Genomic DNA, 17680 nt, shown 5'->3' with positions numbered 1-17680 from the left:
TTCTTCTGCAGGTTTAGGTGCCGCGGTGCCTCAGTGGTAGAGCGTTCACCTCTGGTGCTTGGGGTCCTGGGTTCGATCCCAGCCCCCGCCACTTGAACTTTGTGGTGGACAAACACCGTGTGCGTGGGTTTTCTCGGGGTTCTCCCGTTTCCTCCCACTTTCTTCATTCCACCATTTCATTCATTAGTCATCATCACCGTCTCCTTTAACCTAACCGGCATAACCGTGGGACGTAAAACAAAGATTTCATTTCATTTACAGTTTTGTTCTGAAGCTTTAATACTGTGAATCTGTTTTTCGTTTTGCCATGTTGCCATATTCTTATCCCCCCTCCCCAATACATCGCAGAGACCCTTACCACGGCCGGTTTCACTGAAAAGCCACTGCTTTACCGGACCTGTCTGCGTTTTGGACATCTGAAAGCAATTTTTAAAGTGGAATGCAGCACCATCAGAAATCACTGAAACGGTTTGGTAAATTGTAGACACTTATTTTCACGTATTCGAACCTTTTTCTATAACTTATATTTTCGCTTTTCTTCGAGTATTTTTAGAATCTTATTCATGGCTATGAGTACGAGCCGAATCGTGTGTTTTGTCGTCGCTTATTACAGCAAAACTCTCAGTTGTTTGATAATAATATATCACTCCCGTAAAGAAGGAGATTTACTCGTTTCTCCAGTGATCACTCTGAACTTCCTTTTGCAGAATAACAGTCCAGTTTAAGCGAAGTCCACATGCAGTAAAATAGAATTTGTATCTTGAAATTTTACACGATGCTTTGCGGTAGCATTTTCTTACACTTTCTTTGTTGCACTTTCATTGTTTTCACTGTTGCCAACTGTGACTTCAAAGTTAACGAAAGTTTGCTAACTTCAAAAGGCTGTAGTTCGTTCATGAAGAATTGGCCGAGAATGCTATTTGGTGTGTTTATTATTCTTTCACAGTTGAACCAACTGACAAAATTTAAGAATTTTAAATTATGTTTTTGAGAAAATGGCGACTTTTGAAAATTTGCCGATTTCTCGAATTTTTTGCGATAAAACGGTTGCACACAGAAGCGATACAAATTTTTTGGGGGGAAAGCGGGTAACTAGGTCTTACCAACCGTGAAAACGGAATTTGAAATACGAACCGTAAGTGCTCAAAAAAAGCACAAACTTCGACTTTTCACATAAACTTACGTTCATTTGTTAATTTATGTACAAAAAATACGCATGCACAAAACAAACTGTAATAAAATATAGTTTATTCATATCCCTATGTGCATACCACAACAAGATTTATAATTCTACATGTCTCCATAGCTGAATTGTGAGGCTCCGAATTTGACCATTTTCCATGTTTTCTACAATTCATGGATTGTACTCCTCGTCCTTGATGGCCCATTACTTGGCGGGAATTTTTTTCCGACAAAAAAAGCGTCCCAAAATTAAAACATGTTTAGTTCCTATAAATAAAAGTTTGAAAAATATCTGAGATGGTGATGGTACAATTTTATTTTTTCCATTGCCTGAATTGAAATGGAAGGCACCAGATATCTAATAAGGACATCTAATTTAAGTTAAAAACAACTGAAGTTTCTCATTAATTTTTACGATCTATAAAGATGTGACTTAAAATTTGTAAAATACTGTACATATTTTAATTTTTTGCATTTTCTTTTTCTATAATAGATTATTAGAACACAAGGTACAAAACATAAGAAATGTTTATTAAGTATTGACCTGATCCGAGAGATCAGAAGAAATGAATACGAGCTGGTTTTGGAATGAAAATGGTGTTCTTTATGCTATGTATTAAGTAGTTCAGGAAGTGAGTATTTATTGAATGTTTTATTATTATTATTCGATATGCCCATTAAACCATATATTTGAGAATCTATTGTATTGATAGAAAGTTGAAACACTATAGTATTAATAAATGTTCATAGAAATAGGTACTAACTATACATTTAAATAGGAAGAATTGGTCAAATAGAATTTACTGTAGGCAGCCAAAGACACCCCAAAATAAACAAACTTTTGTTCTTTATATTATATCGAACGTAAAGGAACGACATGGGTTGATTTGGCGCTTTATTGATGCATTTCGAAGGAAAAAAGAGAAGCAGGACACGAGGCAATGCTTCGAGAAGACGATCCGCCCAAGAAAAAGAGAAAATTCCCGACGAGAGCTCACGTCGTGGTTCGGATTCCACGTTAATCAGTAGGTTCACGTTTTGTATAGCCTCGCTGTTTACGGGACGTTAAACTCAAAATCAACTGAACTGAAAGAAGAAAATATATTCAAGCTGATGAAAGAATTCGCCGTGCAGAATTTTGAAACTGTTGACATTGCAGAATAATGCTGGATTTGGCCCATAATTCCGTCATGGTAATTGTAACATAAGACAAAGTAAATTATTCAATAGGTATATTAGATTTCACTGTTTACTTCTTATTTCAATGTTGTTTCCTTTCCAATTATCTGTGTTGCAAATACGTAGTAATAAGCAGTAATGCAGTGTTATGAATTGCTATGGAGTTATGAATATCCTTTACGTTAGAGATATTGTAAAGATAACTTCACAGAAGTTTACTTTGGGGTGTTGTAGGATGCCTACAGCAAATTTTATTTTAGCCCAATATAGATTCATGCTGAAAAAAAGTTCTGCAGGTCATTGTCTCCTATTTTCCTGAAATTAGGATATATCATTCTAAAAACATAATAATTAGACCCATTTGTTCTGCATTATACAAAAAATAGAACTAAATTAAGCATTTGTTGCAACTGAGACTTTTAGTGATTGTTTGCCCTAGGACTATAACGTAACGAAAATTTAGTTTTGAAGATGGCATTTTAAAGAAAATTTGCATCAAATTTAACCTTTCCAAACTTCTTAATTTTAGGTTGTGCAGTTATATTTTTTTAGAGTTTTAGTGATATTAGTGCCTATTTTTAAGGCTTTTACTACGTAATCATCCGGTTTCTATTTTTGAAATGCATTATAACCCATTTAAGTAGATTAACCTATTTAGATATACGGCTTTGCGTCCAAACGTCCTGCTACGGTATCACAGGGTGGTATAGGAGCAGAGAGCTGGTGTTATTTATCACTAGCCATTAAGATATATATATAAGTGAGCATAGTGAGAAGGACCACATATAGTTCTACCTTATTAATTTATACAGTATGGTGCTAAATTCGGTGTACAAAAGCAGAGGGGTGATTCCTTAGGATTCTAAAACATGTATTTTTAGATAGAGCACATACTAGTTCCTAAGTGAAGTCTTGACCCGACTTTGGTAGGTCCCATAGTTTTGGAGCTGTGGACCTTTAGCATTGATTTTTTTCATGTTTTCGGCAGCCTATAGCACGTGAACGATGGGCTTTTCGCCTTAAGTTTATTGGAACTTTTTTGTTTGTTTTACTCTCAGGAAACACTCCTCTGCTTTTGTACGTCGAATTTAGCGCCGTACTGTAAGTATCGTTAAAAAATGTAAATATTAAGCTACTCTTAATCTGCACTTTTTATAAAAGTTTATATCTATATTATTTTATGGCAAGCATGCAAATAGCGGAGTTGGGATTAGGGCGCCAGAGTCCAGCGGGCAAGCTCTGTGTCGGTTTTCTACATTATTTATTTACAAATACTGAACAAAAGTTCAGAATAAATTAAATCTTTTAAAAGTTTTTTTCTTTTTAACTTTTTAAAGTGAACTTACCTTCTTTATGTCTTAAGTCGAAGCTGGAAATATAAACCACCGAATGATTTCTGTGTATGAACTCTGTCAAACTCGTATCCCAGCTGAGTTACTTTCCTTCCTTCGCTCAGTAATACTCATGCATCTACAGTTTCGATTTTCATCCTAAGTTAAGTTTATTGTGTTCTGTAATATCATTATTTTAAGTTTGGATCATAGTTTCAATTCTATATCTACACTATAACTTTGTTCAGCGTACCAAATTTGAGTGACAGTTATTAAGATATTTAGTATATAACTTCCAAAAGTATAGGAAACAATGTTTTAGTATTTTGGATAGCCTGAGGTAATATATATATTACAAAAACTCATAAAACGCTTCGTTTGACTTAACCTTGATTCTGAGATATCTTTCATTTTTAAATTTTGCCACACATGCTACAAATAGTAATTTTACAACAATTGCTTTATTTTAGGAGTCCACTGTGTTTGGAGGCTATCAACCGAGATGATTTCAAGGTACGCCGTACACAGGTACTACATAGAGGGTACCAAATTTGACCGTAAGTAAGGATGAATCCCACAAAAAGGAAGAAAGTGTTGTGACTCACCTAGCATGTCAAAGTGTCTTCCTATGTGATGAACTATCATCAACCTCCCATCATTAGCGCGCGGCTTGCTCAATTTGCAGATTCGACAAAAAACGTTTTATATATAGAGAGTTTGGCATAGAGACATTTAGTGTAGGAAGCCCAAAATTCATAGCGTCAACATAACACCAAATTAAAAATCTAGACTGAAGGTCTACTTAATTTTTATTGACTGTGACTTTTTTTATTGGCGTAGCTCGCTTCGTGTGATGCGTATGGTACTCATTTAAGTTAATTTGCGTGCATATTATGTTTAGTTTTAATTTATGGCAATTAAATCACACTTCAGACTCTAAAGTAATGTATAATATACCTACTTGGTATCGTTAAATATATTCTTAGATGAAGGTCACAGAGAACTTTTCAAGAAATAGTTTAACTTATTTTGTATGTGTTGGGAGTAGGGGGGACGTAAGTAAACGCATGATTCTGCTGCTTGGTTTTCGGTGATTGGTACAGTCATCTTCTGAACTGCAATACTAGGGTGTGGAGAAGAGTTTGTAAGGTGCAACTCTGTTCGAGCTTTTTTTTACAAAGTAAGTGTTTTTTTTAAATATTATATAACACTTTTTAAAATTGATACACTGATGAGGTGTATAAACTTTTCAAACTATTATAATGTACGGTATGCAATTAGTAGACTTAAATTAATATAGACTTTTTGTTTATGTATTCACATTAAATATATTGTGTACTACAAATGTATACTTAATGTAAAATTAAGTAATTATTACTGTAATTATTCTCAATAAATCTACAGGATTTTATTTTATGTATTCTCTTTTAAAGGTTCATTCCTTTATTTGGCTTTCGGTTTGTTATGTAATCATAAGTAATGTAGGATGGTGGAATTTAGATCATTTTAAGGATAATTTCTCTATTATATACGATAACTCAAGGAAATAATCGATTGTATATCGCATTAAATATTTACATGATATAAAATAAGTTATTTTCCTCATTTATCATGTATAAATCTTACCACCAATGGAGTTCTGTAGTATAGACACTGGTTGTCCAAGTACTTCACAAGTTGCGGTATAGTCAATGCGGTCTGGTTGCTTGAGCACTGACTTCAGGAGTGGTAGAATGAATGACTATTCGGAAACAGTTAGTAGCCTAGTGATTAATGCATCGACACGGTAAGTTGAAGTTACAGGTTCAAATCTTAGTCCATTCTTGCGTTTTCTTTCCTTTTGTAATTATGTACTTTAACCTAGTAGAGCTGATTTCTTTATACTTGAGTTATTTCACTATGACTTTTAACACAAGAACGACATGAACCACTCACATGTTGATACCTGGGATGTCTTACTTGTGCTCTGTCATTTATTCTACGCACTACAATAGCTGTTTTAGTGTTGTGTAAAACATACAACGAAGAGCACAATTAAGACACCTCGACTGTGAACATCTGAGTGGTCCACGTCGTCCTTGTGTTAAGAGTCATGGTGCAATAAATTAGTTTCATGGTGATATGATCACGTTTTATAGTGATTCTTTGTTAAAAAAAACTCACTATATACACGTGTTTGTAAATTTCGTATATTTTTAATACTTTTGTAAGAAACTGTACTATAGCATTTTTTTAGGAGTTCCATTAAGAATACTTTTCACAAAATGCATGTGATTTGTTTCGATTGTTATTGTTCCTCCATATCATTTTTCAATGAATATTGGCATTGATATAATGTAGTGTGTCCGAGATAATTTATTTTTCTCCACTTATACTGCGCAGTGCCCCCTGTAGTGTCACCTGGTAATATTAAGGGATCCCGGGTACTTGACAAAATATTTAGATAATATTTTCGGTACATGATAGAAAATATTCAGAGAATATAAGGTAGACGAATCAAAAACATTTTCAAATTACTTTTCTTGGTGTTTTGTAGCAGTAGCAAATGTTAAGAAAATATTAAACTAGTTTCAGACGAATTTGTGCTAACAAAGAAAATATTTACGATTTATTTTTCAAAAATTGATATGTTTTTGATTTGTTATTGTATGTAAGTTTCAGAACGTACTTAAAATATTTTTTAACATATTCTGGTTTTCGCAGAGAAATATTTTAAATTATTTCTGAATATTTTTCTGTCATTACCACCAACACATCCTACAGTTTGAAATACATTTCTTTCTTCAATCTATAAGTTAGAATACTAGAATTTATTTCCACAAATTTATGTGATGATAGAAGTTTCCGCGTGTTCTAAACCGGTTCCAACATACACAGACTTCTACCACCCCACCAATTTGTAAAAGTGAAATCCAAATATATTAACTCACAAAAGATGGAAAACTGTTCAGTATGCATTTCCTTCAGTTCTGAAGAAAGAAATGTATTTCAAACTATAGGTGTTATCGTGGTAATGACGAAAAAATATTCAGAAAGAATTTAAAATATTGTGTGTGAAAACCAGAATTCCTTAGAAAGTATTTTAAGTACGTTCTGAAACTACATACAATAACAAATCAAAAACATATCAATTGCTATTTGAAATATGAATCGTAAATGTTTTCTTTCTTAGCACAAATTCATATCTGAAACTAGTTTAATATTTTCTAAACATTTTCTACTGTTACAAAACACCAAGCAAACTAATTTGAAAATGTTTTTGATATGCCTACCTTACATTCTCTAAATATTTTCTGTCTTGTACAGAAAATATTCTCTAAATATTTTGTCATGTACAGAAAATGTTCTCTAAATATTTTCCTGTCATGCACAGAAAATGTTCTCTAAATATTTTCTGTGATGTACAGAATATATTCACTAAATATTTTTTGTCATGTATAGAAAATATGTTTTGGTATGAGTGGAAAATATTTTAAAATTATTATTTTACAGAACATTAATTTTTGTTAAAAATGGATTAGAAATCTTCAGAAAACATTTCAACTAAGTACCCAATACATTATAAAAATATTTAGAAAAAATTCTTTATTTTAGACAAATGATTTTCAGTGTTATTGGCAAATGATTTTAAAATATTCCATGCGAAACATTATAAAAACCATTCCGTTAACATTGTATAAAACGTTTCGAATACATTTTCAGTAATGTGTGGAAATGGTACAGACACCATTCTTTGGAAAACTTTTCTAACGGCGTATAAAAAATTTCTACAACGTTTTTAAGTATATTGCGAAAATATTTTCAGTATTATTTGGAAAATGTTTTCAACAATATATGGAATATATTTCCTTAAGGGAAGTAGGATACATTTTCTGAAGGAAAATGATGGTACATTTTAGAAACCTTTTGAAAATATTTCATTGCTGTGTGGGCACTATCGATGTGCATTATCCTCTTCATCTTCATTATGCTATATGTGTGATAGAAGCTTCCAAACTTTGAATATTTGTGATACTACAACATCCTTTGTATGCAACACCCAGTAATAAATATGGTATTTTAAGTCTTCGTTTGAAACGTTGATTTGAAATATGTAATAATCTGGCATAGTGCCATTTGAAAAACATGAACTTTATATTGGGTTGGCAACACTGTTTGTTGGGAGTTTGTTTAATACATGCAAAGATGTCCCCCTCCTTATAGTTGCTTCGTGTAAAGTTTCGCTTTTCTCTCTCTTTTAGTTTCTTCATTATAGCGGATGATCTAGATAAATTGTCCACTCTCTCTCTCTCCAGAGAAAAGGAAGTTCATGACAGGACTGACTGTTTCAGTGATCACTTTTTAAACTGCAACTGATTACGTTTGACATTTTATTATCACTCCTTCTTTATCATTTGCTATACTTTAGAACAATATTACACTTAAAGCTAAACGAGAATACTTTTACTTGTTTATTCATAAGTGAAAGGAGATAATGAAGTGCAACTTACCGCAATCATAGATAATGTTATTCTACAACAGAAAATGTGAACATTAAGAACTTTTAGTGTTACCAGAATAACATAATACTTTTTAATTAACAGTTGTATTTAATTTGTAATAAACAAAATGGTTTTAACATACAGTTATTAAAATTAAATAATGTCATTTAAAAAGTAGTTCACAGGATTCCAAGACAACATGATACGTAATCAAATGCAGTTGAGTTCGTTCCTCTAGTCGCTGCCTCAACTTAGATTATGGGGGAATTGTTGTTCTGGCAACACTGTAATTTCTATGGATAGTAACACTAAAAATTCTTTAGGTTCATATTTTCTGTTGTAGAATAGCATTATCTATGATTGTGGTAAGTTGAATTACATTATCTCCTTTCACTTATGAATAAACAAGCAAAAGAAAAATGGTATTTTTGTATCATTTTTAGCATATCAGGGTCTTAACATAGAAACTTATAACACCTTAAAAATATTAAACTACTAAGAGTAATAATACTGAAAACAGGTATCCCTCTCCGTGAATGCAAACGAAAAGCTAGCGGATAAGCAAAGCCCTGAATCAATAACAAAACGCCATGAATTCCATATTTTGTAATTCTCGCAATATTTTCAGAAAGAATTGCTGCTTCTTTTCACTTTATTTTTTTCTACTACGATTTATTCACGCATGAATTACAGTATGTCAAAACAAGACTTATTTGCCACTTATATTTAAAATGTCAAATCTAGATCCTTCTAGGAAAGATGAAGAAAATGACTGAGCTCAAATATAGTGTATTTATGATGCAAAGGCTCAGAACCTTCCTCAAGTATTCTCGAATTCTATGTCGAGTAGTAACAATTTTCTAAATGATCTCGATGAAACTCCAAATAATGGATATTTCTTTGTGGAAGTTGCGAAATGTTTTCTTCAGAAGTTTTGTACTCAAAATAAAATGTTTCACTCAAATTGTGTTTGAGAAGAATTTACATTGATCCTCTATATAACAAAAATGTTAGTTAAATCCATGGATGGGTTGTTGACAAAATGTATATGGATTTCAATTAATGAAATATTTAAAATTTTCAACCCTGTTTCTTTGCTAATGCTGTAACTGGAACTTTGAAAATGTTAAAAGGCGTAATCACATACTTGATTGCATAATATGTTTTCGAAAATCTAAATGCTACGGAACAGTTTTCTTCCAGAATTATGACGCTCTGTACCCATAAGTTTAATACATGAAAGTTTTCTTACAGATGTACTCGCACACATAAATATCACGGAAAAAGTCCTTAAAATTCTATTCCAAAATGATGTATGTCATTTGTCTGCCATATAAAATACATGAAATTGCAGAAGAAGTGCGTTCTCATTCCTACAACGTTGGTTCTTTTGTGTCAAATGTAAACAAGATATTTCTGAATGCTTTCCCTCGAACTAGACCCTATGAACTTCCGCTCCCACCCCAGTTCGTGTTAACGAGTTATATGCATTGAGTTGCTGGCTATAATGCTCAGTCAAAAGAATTATTGATACTTTTTATGAAAGCAATGCACCTTCAATTAAAATTGTTCGCGTTTACTGACAAAAGAATTCCTTGTAAACGGACACAGCTCTCTTTGATCTACATATTATCAACCCTGAAAAAAAGCTTACATGTTGATCAACTTACAACATTTACCACAGGTTGCAAAATTCTTTAGAAACAAAATACATACTCAATCTGGTCTCTAAAAGTTTGCTATAATATGAAATAATAGGTATCAATATATTATGCAAACTGCTAATAATTATACAAGGCAAGTGAAAATGATGGACCCGATTTCAGAAAATTATTCTGTGAAATCTAATAAACATATGTTGTGAGATATGCGCTTGGAAAGGCTAGCTTGTAAAGTTTAGTTTCTACCCAAGGTTTCCACTTTCTACCGCCAGGAATCAGCAGAGAGCAGTTAAGGAAAATGGCATTGAATGAAAGGCAGAGATCTTTATGTGTATTTCATTATCATGTAAACAAATCTGTGATTAGTGCGCACATGACTTGAATCCATGTAATTTCTTCATGTGGGGTTTTGTAAAGGTTCATTTTTACGTACCACCACTTCCAACAACATTGAATGACCTGCGTGCTATTGCTGATATTGAACGCAACACCTGGAAAAGGTTTGGCAGGAGAGAGACTATCGGCTTGATATGTGCCGTTTTACGTGAGGTGTTCACATAGAGCACTTGTGAATATGTTCCAAGAAAACTTTGACAGTTCACCTTTCTTAGCATGTGTTTCATAATCACATGTTTGTTAGATTTCACACAATAAATTTCTGAAATCAGATCCAGGTTTGTTGACTTTCCTTGTATATAGCATTATTAAAATGACATTATGTTCAAGGATTCCGATCCTTGGGGGGCCGGGGGACCGGGGCTCACCAATGCTCATGGAGGCGCCATGTATTTTTAGGAATATGTAATTTTACTGCTATATGTAATTTTATGAATATACAATATTTTGCATAATTTAATTCCATTTGTCTTAAAATCTTCATATATGCCTTCTTAGACCTTTGTCTGAAACCAAAACATCTAAATGGGACCCCAAAAGTTGCAGAGAAATCGGGGCCCTTGTTATAACCTACACACAATACAATTGCAGTTACTAAATGTATTTATATAATGCGAATATCATCATAGTAGGCCAACTTGTTCATTGAGACAGCAGAATTTTATAGAGCCGCAAATAAATGCTAAATCTATGAATAGTTACAAAGCGAAAGCAGATTGGTGAGTAATAATAACGATATCTCATGCAAAATAATATTGTCAAGCAATAATATTGTCTAGCACTCGAATATTGTTGTCTATTTAGAAGATATTACAGAAAAAAATGTACAAGTAGTTGTAGTTTAGTTTCATCCCAAATACGCCCCTTGCAGATCTTCTCTGCTTTGTTCTGCGGCAACTATGATAAACTCCACTCCATGCTTCTAGTAGTGGAGGACGCAACCAGCCGGTTCGCGAGAACCGATTGTTAAAATAGTTCGAGTTCGCAGAACCGTTTCTTGTACCAAGTCATACGCTCAAACACACACACACACACACATATATATATACACACACACACACACACACACACACATATATATATATATATATATATATATATATATATATATATATATATATATATATATATATATGTTCGGATTAGTTAACCTACCGTCTATCCGTCAATATAAGAATGGTGGTACTAGCTTTTCTAGAAGCTTCACGAGAGCGCTAGTTTCACTAGTGAAAAACATTAGAGTGAGTGTATTACCAACACTTTTAAATGCGATTTACTCAAAAGTATGTTTTTTGAGTAGTGGCACTTCTGTACTAAGGGTGCGAATTGATGTGTTTAAGGAACCTCGCTTTACGCTGTGCATATCAGAAGATTAATGGCGGGGTGGGGGAACGGTAAATTTTGTTTTATCTTTGCTTCTAGCTTAGAACAAGATATAAGCGTTTATTCCTCAATGCCGTGACGTAGGGGAGCGCCGGCCCGGGCGCAGAAAGTAAGGGGCGCAAAATTCAGTAGGAAAGAAAAGAGAGAGTGAGAAAGGAAAAATTACTTGGAGTATACTAGTATGTACTTAAATCCTCTGACTGCTTTAGGAAATGGTCCTATAATGTTAGCCATGTTAGGAAAATGCATGTGCACATATATAAAATGGAAGAAAAAAAATTAATAAAAAGTGCTCAAAATCAAGTAAAAGCAGGATTTCTTTTTTGAAAATTGTGTTACCCATCGCGCCAAACATGGTGTCGCTTCAACGCTGGTCTGTCGACCTCACTCATACAGTAGGTACGAGGTCGCCGTCGTACTCTCGCCCCCGTCGTATATTGTCGCCTCGCTGATTTTCCACGCCACGGCACTGTTATTCCTAAATCTCAAATGCTCAGATGTCAAGAATGAGAAGCGGGGTTATGAGTGAAGTGGCCAGTGTTATTTATATTTGAAACTCCAGCAACTCTCGATACATTGCTGGAAGAAGGCCTTCCCAGTGCGTTTTGATAATCATGTATCTTCAACAATTCGTTTCCAATAGATTCTCAGTGCTACATAATTTCGTCACACCATATTGTATTAGGATGCTGTAGGTCACTATTTGTCACTTGTGGTATCTAGTAAAAGCTTTGATTATGTCTACTTTGTGTAGTTGTTCCCTAAGTGAATTATATCTATCCATCTAGTGTCCCTCTCTCATATATATTTAGAGAGAAAACCGGTTGTTAAAAAATTAGAATAGCACCATGGTCGCAATATTAGTAATTTGAAGTTGTTTCTATTCATGTTTTCTTTGTTAAGTTTCAAACGTTTCCAGAGATCCAATGTAGATAAATACAGTCTGAATATCACTGAGCGTTAGTAAGTACTGCCTGAAACTTAACTCCACTTTCAACCAATCGTGAGTTTTCTCGGGTCAAGTTACTAGAGTACCTCAGGCCAAAATGGAATGCAACCCTCGGAGATTACACGAGGTGTATATAGTACAATGCAAATTCGCTGAAAATAATCAAATATTGAAAAACCTATTTGTTAGACTAAAATTATTATAAAACCTGTAAATATTATATGTAGTTTCTTTTTACTGCGGCGTGAAAAGATTTAAGTACCTTACCTTCCTCCGTTGTAACTAGTGCTGATAGGTCTAACATATTCGGACTGCTGTATATTAACTTACACAAGATAAATTCACTCCCGCCCTTCTGAACACAACAATACATAACAAAATACAATGAGCTGTTAATATTTAAAAACGAACGACTCAGATGCCTAAAACGAATGATTCAAGCTCCTCCTCTTTCCTTCAGTGAACCTCTTAGGTACTCAAAAATACCTCTTAGATAAGAAAATTATTACTACTGGAACCACCTCCATTCTAAATTTAGTTAAAATTTCAATTTAGGCACATGGAATAAATTTCTTGCTGGAAAATAAATTATAAACAGTGGATGATCCAGAAAAGCAGTTTGAGAAGGGCTTAGCTAAATGTAAATAGCTAAATGTAATGGTTCCAAAAAAATCCCCATTACAAGCAGGACTCTGAAACAAGGGACCTATTACATGCTGTAGCGTTCCCATCCGCCGTCAAAGTCTGAAAAATTGCCAAATGTCCAACACACATGGATTAATAAAGGTCTCAAGATATGTTGATCAATCAGCAACACCCCCAACCAACTACAGAGGGATCTACGCGAGCTGATGTCTCTCTTGGTATCCAAGGCGGAGTAGGCAATATTAGATAATTCAGCATTCACCAATTTAATAGGATAATACCACAAATATCAAAGAAACTTAAACCTAATAAATAACAACAAACACAATTCAACTTAACAAATATTTATTAACAATTAATTTACAGGTCGATATCTGATCATTCAGATATCCAAAAACAACATTAAATTCGCCGTCGAAATACTATGTCGTAGATCCAATTTCTCCAATTCCAATTTAAATACGTTCAGTATTAGTTTAAGTTGATAATTAGTCAAATAGTCAATTCTCAAAAGTTATAATTAATATTCAAAAATTAAGGTATTTATTATATTCACTATTCTATTAAGGAGAGAGGTTAAGATTCATAAAGCCTCAGTATTATCAATATCATGCTATTCATAAAACACTTCGAAATAGTCTAAACTCTGGAGGGGATGAATTCTAAATGTTAAATCAATAACAATACTTCTAATATAATTACCGTTTCAGCAAGAGTAATCATTAATAAGGTATCTACGTCGAATACGATAACGTCGTATCTCACTCTGTAATCTTTCTAATTAAATATCAATCTAAACGATATATTAATCCGAATCTAATTATACTATGAAAGCAATATTTCAGGGAACGCATTATATTTAAGCAATAACAATACTCTCACAAATACGAATAATGATATCTGCTCACAGCCAAAAATGTTAAATGCTGAATTATCAATTTCTTAGTAACTATAAACGTATGGGTGACGAATCGAACCAAAACGAACAACCATGGATGCGAATCGACAACCAACCAACACAAAACACACACAACGGACAAGCCAAAGAAATAATAAACAGTTTAACACTCACCTCACACTTCATTTGGTTTTATAATTACCTCCTTGTACATAGGACCTGGGACTGCATGTCGTCTTGCAAGTGCAAAGGAGGAATCGAGAATAATTTAGCTGTTGCTGTACGGTCAGAACAAGAAATATCGAAGTTTTGACTATTCTTAGTCAATTTGATGGAAAACTCAACTTTCCAGTCTATATGCAAACTGCTGCACTTTGCAACACTCCCTTGTAAGAAATTACAATTGAGTGGCAAACATTTAATATTCCAAATAAAACTTTAAACGGGCCCAATGAGGATATTTCTGGTATAAATATACTCTTACTAACCAATTGACCAAATTTTTATGCCTCGAAACTTCCCACATCCGCATTCCACCATTTACAAAACGTCGAATCCATGAAAAGTGAAAGAACTTTCTTGGAACAGTGGGAATAAACCTTACTAGGACAAACTAAAGGTTTAATTGCCATACGCACTTACGTCTCCCCACATTTCCATTTCACCATTTCAAAAATGAATCTATAACATCTCATAGAATACTAGCACTAAGCGAATTGCATTCAACAAGCAACTCTTTGGAATGCTTAAACAGACTAAAGTGGGATGTTTCAGCCAGTTCATGCACAGATTACCTACGTTCTCATTCCACTAAAAATAGAGAACTTAATAAAAATATCCAGCAAGGGATTTCCTTCAACAAGGTAACTCGGCAGTTGACCAGACTTAGTCTAATATACTTTCGTATAATATTTTTCCTCTCGTCCGAAACACGGCTGAAAAGGCGAAACATAAAAATGATGAAAGAAACTCCACTCGAATGGAAACACAATTGGGCACAAGCAGCATTGAAAGCACATTCACAAAGCAACTCTCTACTTGTTCCTTTTTCTTTAACTTCACTTCTTTCTGGAAATTGCACAAAACTAATTCACAGCAACGACTCACTATTCTCATTCCTATAACTTTGCACACAACGTTGAAATCCAACAAGGATTCTAGTAAGAATCAAAGGATGAATCAAACGTCCCAATAACTAAGGTCCGCTTCAACCATATCGATCGCTAACAGAATAGCCATTCTTCTTTCCTCGAAACAGCAAACCCAATACATCTATACACCTCGGACAGCAAACCAAGACACCTGCACGCCTCGGAAATTACATAGTTAGTTCACCGTCACTACGAACGGGCGAACCCACCATAGATCCTGGCGCCACAATCGCGTCATGAGATACACACGTAACGTCCACGGCCTTGAGGCAGTATGATAGAATACCTCCCCTCTCTCTCCTTAACTAAAACTTCCAGCTGATAAACAGCTTGCAAATTACAAATTCTTTCATACACTTCTCTTCTCTTATCTTACTTTTTCTTAAAAAAAAAAAAAGTAATCAAGACTGAAAAGATACATAAATTTGTACATTCTCTTTCTAGAGGAAAGCACAATTTACATTAATAAGATGTTTCAAATCCTTTTCTTCTCATTTTGCCCTCTCTCCACAGCTCATCGTAACGGGATCGTTACAATGCATGGTTGAAGAACAGGTGCCGTATTACATGCAGGGCTGGCGAACGGGGCCCATTATAATGAAAACCAGGGTTCCATTATAAGCGGGGCTCTGAAACAGGGGCTCCATTTCAAGCGGAATTAGGAAACAGGAAGCCCATTTCAAGCAGGGCTGGCAAACGGGACTTCCGTTATAGGATAGGCAGGATAATAGAAACACTATTACAAGCAGAGTTAGGAAACAGAGCCTCATTACGATTGAGGCCCTTATTACTGATTAATGAGAGCCTAGTGCGTAACAATTACAAAATACCGTTCTTGTATGTGTGAGTTTTACCTTATTTGCTTTCTCTTATTATTTGGTAATTATAATATAGCCAGTTTTTTCTTTAAAAGTTTCACCCCCCAGAAGAGTGGGGCCCTAAGCTATAGCTTGCTTAACTTATACGTAAATCCGGCACTGGAGGTGGGGCAGGACAACGTCGTTCTAGCTACACCACAAATATTATTCTTTATTTATTTTTAAACGGTTAAAGAACAAAGGTTGATAGTTTAGAACAAATTAAAACAAATGGTTCACAAACGATTTAATCTACCTTCTTACATTAACTGATGATTTGAAGGTTGTAGGTGGGCCAGGACAACGTGTTTGTGGCTCAATTACAAATATTGTTTTTATTTTTCTGAAACGATTAAAGAACAAACTTTAATACTGTGGAAGAAATGGAGCACAAACGATTTAATCTACTTCTTACATTAACTGATGATTTCAAGGTTGTAAGTGGGCCAGGGCGACGTCTTTGTGGCCCCATTACAAATATTGTTTTTATTTTTCTGAAACGATTAAAGAACAAACTTTAATACTGTGGAAGAAATGGAGCACAAACGATTTAATCTACCTTCTTACATTAACTGAAGATTTCAAGGTTATAGGTGGCCCAGGACAACGTCTTTGTAGCCACATTACAAATATTGTTTTTATTTTTCTGAAACGATTAAAAAACAAACTTTAATACTGTAGAACAAATGGGACACAAATGATATAATCTACCTTCTTACATTAACTGATGATTTATAGGTTGTAGGTGGGCCAGGACAACGTATTTGTGGCCGCATTACAAATATTGTTTTTATTTTTCTGAAACGATTAAAGAACAAACTTTAATACTGTAGAACAAATGGAACACAAACGATATAATCTGCCTTCTTTCATTAACTGATGATTCCAAGGTTGTAGGTGGGCCAGGACAACGTCTTTGTGGCCCCATTACAAATATTGTTTTTATTTTTCAGAAACGATTAAAGAACAAACTTTAATACTGTAGAACAAATGGAACACAAATGATTTAAAGCGCTTTCTTACATTAACTGATGATTTGAAGGTTGTAGGTGGGCCAGGAAAACGTCTTTGTGGCCCCATTACAAATATTGTTTTTATTTTTCTGAAACAATTAAAAAACAAACTTTAATACTGTGGAAGAAATGGACAACAAACGATTTAATCTACCTTCTTACATTAACTGATGATTTCAAGGTTGTAGGTGGGCCAGGACAACGTCTTTGTGGCCCCATTACAAATATTCTTTTTATTTTTCTGAAACGATTAAAGAACAAACTTTAATACTGTGGAAGAAATGGAGCACTAACGATTTAACCTACCTTTTTATATTAGAAGATTATTTCAAGGTTGTAGGTGAGCCAGGACAACGTCTTTGTGGCCCCATTACAAATATTGTTTTTATTTTTCTGAAAGGATTAAAGAACAAACTTTAATACTGTAGAAGAAATGGAGCACAAACGATTTAATCTAACTTCTTACATTAACTGATGATTTCAAGGTTGTAGGTGGGCCAGGACAACGTCTTTGTGGCCCCATTACAAATTTTGTTTTCATTTTTCTGAAACGA

Source organism: Thermobia domestica, unplaced genomic scaffold (genome assembly GCF_964235325.1).
Source record: "Thermobia domestica unplaced genomic scaffold, izTheDome1.hap1.1 HAP1_SCAFFOLD_243, whole genome shotgun sequence".
NCBI lineage: Eukaryota > Metazoa > Arthropoda > Insecta > Zygentoma > Lepismatidae > Thermobia > Thermobia domestica.
This window is presented reverse-complemented; position numbering follows the sequence as displayed.